Source organism: Ochotona curzoniae, unplaced genomic scaffold, assembly GCF_017591425.1.
Source record: "Ochotona curzoniae isolate NIBS_2020 unplaced genomic scaffold, NIBS_Ocur_1.0 contig_1, whole genome shotgun sequence".
NCBI classification, from domain to species: Eukaryota; Metazoa; Chordata; class Mammalia; order Lagomorpha; family Ochotonidae; genus Ochotona; species Ochotona curzoniae.
In genome coordinates this window covers 46,662,835-46,666,500 of record NW_024464918.1, presented here as the reverse complement: position 1 = coordinate 46,666,500, position 3,666 = coordinate 46,662,835, and the positions used below count along the sequence as shown (strand labels likewise).

At 45.9% G+C, this 3,666-nt stretch overlaps 1 pseudogene; it reads left to right on the top strand.

Moving 5' to 3' along the window:
• Positions 1-516: 516 nt before the first annotated feature.
• Positions 517-1,486, top strand: LOC121154314 (annotated as a pseudogene).
• The last annotated feature ends 2,180 nt before the right edge of the window (positions 1,487-3,666 follow it).

The following is a 3,666-nucleotide window of genomic DNA, read 5'->3' as shown; positions in this document are numbered from 1 at the left end:
ATAGCATCGGCTGTTGCACGCACTTGGGGAATGAATCATAGGATGGAAGATCTTTCTCTCTGTCTCTCCTCTCTGTAAATCCGCCTTTCCAATAAAAATAATAAAATAAATCTTTAAAAAAAAAAAAAAGAAAAAGCTGTCTTGCTTACAGTAGTTTGGAAAAACAGACCTTTTTCCTTCTTGCCTAAGGTCACTGTTAATCAGGGGCATCTGATTTGCTTTGGTTTTAAATGAAACAGGGAGACCAGTGGGAAATGGGCTACTCTTTATATATAATTTTATTTTTATTGGAAAGTTAAGTATACAGAGGATGAGAGACAGGAAGATCCTCCATCTGCTGATTCACTCCCCAAGAGCCTCTTCCAGGTCTCCCACACAGGTGCAGGGTCCCAAGGCTTTGGGCTGTCCTCCAGTGCTTTCCCAGGCCACAAGCAGAGAGCTAGATGGGAAGTGGAACCACTGGGACAAGAACCTGTGTGGATGGAAGGCAAGGACTTTAGCCACTAGGCTACCATGCCAGGCCCAGGCATCCTAATTTTCATGGAAGTAGTTACTTGCATAAGTTGTGTATGAATCTACTCTCTTTAATAGGATACAGCTGGAATACTGTTTGCAGATTCTCTGAAGGTTTTGACTGGTTGTCACACTAGATGATGGACATAGAATGATGATTCTCCAGGCACCATGAGTGGCAATTTGAAGCCTGCAGGATTTTGGCTTTGTAGCACAGAGTTCTCTAAGTCCCCCTGAGAGCTCTTATCAAGAGTTTCACTTCTCTTCTGGTTACCGCTGTGTGAGCAGCCATGAGCAGCAAAGTTTTCGGGACACCCTGTATGAGGCGGTGCAGGAGGTCCTGCACAGGAACCAGCGCAAGCACCGCAAGTTTCTGGAGACAGTGGAGCTGCAGATCAGCCTCAGGAACTACAATCCCCAGAAGGACAAGCATTTCTTGGGCACCGTCAGGCTCAAGTCCACCCCTCGCCCCAAGTTCTTGGTGTGCGTCCTGGGCAACCAGCAGCACTGCGATGAGCCCAAGGCTGTGGACATCCCCCACATGGACATCGAAGCGCTCAAGAAACTCAACAAAAACAAGAAACTCGTCAAGAAGCTAGCCAAGAAGTACGACGCCTTCCTGGCCTAGGAGTCCCTGATCAAACAGATCCCTTGGATCCTGGGCCCGGGCCTCAACAAGGCGGGCAAGTTCCCCTCCTTGCTGACACACAATGAGAACATGGTGGCCAAAGCCAACGAGGTCAAGTCCACCATCAAGTTCCAGATGAAGAAGGTGCTGTGTCTGGCTGTGGCTGTTGGCCATGTGAAGATGACCGACGATGAGCTTGTGTGCAACATCCACCTAGCTGTCAACTTCCTGGTGTCATTGCTCAAGAAGAACTGGCAGAATGTGCGGACCTTGTACTTAAAGAGCACCATGGGCAAGCCTCAGCGCCTGTATTAGGCTGTCTAATAAACCTGTGTGTGTCTGAAAGAAAAAAAAGTTTCAGCAAAGCAAACTGTGTGGCTGATTGCTGTAAATAAACAGGCCAGATTGGATGAAGTTAAAAAGCTCATTTTGCTAACAAATTAGTCTTATTCTATTATCTTTAGAAGAAATGGAGGTAACTGTAAAGAGAAAAATTGTGGAGGGACAATATGGCACAGCTGTTATTGCAAAGTGTCTCAGTTCACTACTTGCAGGTTGGTATTTTGTGCCTGTAGACTGGACTGACTCCTGAATTGTGGTTTTCATCCAATATCTGACCATGACTCCAAAAAAGGACAGGAACTGATCATTCCTGAGGCACTGCACTGAAGCTGGATCTCTTGATGTAAGTTTCAAGGGCCAAAAACAAAAATAAATTTCAAGGGACAAGTCTGCCTGGTGAGTGGACCATATGGAGACTTCCACACCATCCAGTGCTGCACCCAGAAAATTCAAACTGCACACCAGGATTAAAAATTGACCCCAAGCTATGGGCAGCCTTTCCCAAGATATTGGATGAAGACTAGCTTTTACATGGTTCCACGTACCATGTAAATCCTGCAGCCACTCACAAGTTACAAAATGTGGCCAGATTCCCATCTCTGTGCAGCCACATCCCTGACACAAATGTGGACCACTTGCTCTCTGTGCCATAACCTAAGGCTGCATAGGGAGAATGCTGTGCGCTTGCCGACACTTCCTGTTGCACAGGGATGCATACGCTCTCCCTCGTAAAGTTGCTTGGTTGGGCATCTGACTCACAGACCCTGGCTGAGGAGCAATCCCAAACTTTGGGCCTTGCCTCTGGTGTACTGTATGCGCTCAAAAGTTTTAGATGTTTCCCTACAGCTTTCTATTGAATATTAGATAATCTCTATCAGAAACACAGAGAAACTGACAAGGGCACCAAAACGTGTTCCTCAGTGGAGATTGGAAACCCAGAATAATGGTAACCCTGGGTGGGAGCTGACCAAAAGGGGCATCATTAAAGTTATGGGAAGTCATTGTTTTGGGCTGAGCTACTATACCAGGTCTCAACCGAGTGGACCCTACCCAAAATGAGATCACTGGGCTTTTAAATGCCACATAAGGAGGTAAACCCAAAATCAAACATTTTGTCTGAAAACAAGAGATCCCTGTCCATCTGGACCCTCTGCTGCAGCCTGAGTCCCCTCACCTAGTGTGTCATCTGAAGTCACTGATGTTGGCCAGTGCTCATTTGCATTTATTCACCTGCCTCTCACAGGCTGCTGTTGCCTAGTGGGGGACTGAAGCTGATTACATACAGGATTGTAAATTGCATACCAATGCCATACATGCCCGTCTATGAAGTGTCACGCCACCTCCGGTAGAAGCCGGCTTGAGAAATCGCCGGGCCGAGGTGTAAGCTTCAAGGAAGGATGCCTCCCGGAATCGGCTGCACGCCACCTCCGGTAGAGTCCGGTTTGAGAAATCGCCGGACCGAGGCGTAAGCTTCAAGGAAGGATGCCTCCCGGAATCGGCTGCATCTCTAGTGGTCTTGGCGCTTCTAACTGTACTCTCTTTGCTTTTATCTATATGACTGGAATAATACTATTTATGTACGGCAAAGGCTCGATGTTTCTTTATAAATCTATGAAGCCTTCTGACAGGAGATTGGATAAGAATAGCAAACAGTCTGAGATAAAAACTATTAAGTTGTTAAGTTTTAGTGAATCTGTTTAGGATTAATTTTGAGAATTTCTAGAAAAGAGATTATAGTAGAAAACTATAGCTTAAGAAGCCATACAAGAAGAAAAACAAGAAATATAGGCAAGTTAATATTAAAACCAGTGTAAGGCACAAAACACAATGAGGGCTAACTACTTAATGATTAAAACTGCAACTGGTGCCAAACTGCGTCCACAAGAAATAGCAACCGCAGGCTGTCACCGGGCTGTTAGAGAACAATCTTTGCTCAACACACCTGTTTACCTCCCTAGAAATGTAACCACATGTATAAACAAAGAAAAATGTTCTTTTGCAATAATCTATTGTATATAAGCTGATGCCTTGCTTTTGCAAAATGCACTCAGATGCAACTTCCTTGAGTTGTCGTGTCTGTTTGTCACTCGCCGAATCCTTGCCCACCGTTCCCGGGGTCCTATTCCCGTCGGACTGATTGCTCCTGGCTGAGCCTGTCCGTCGCAATGAAGTCCAGTAAACTG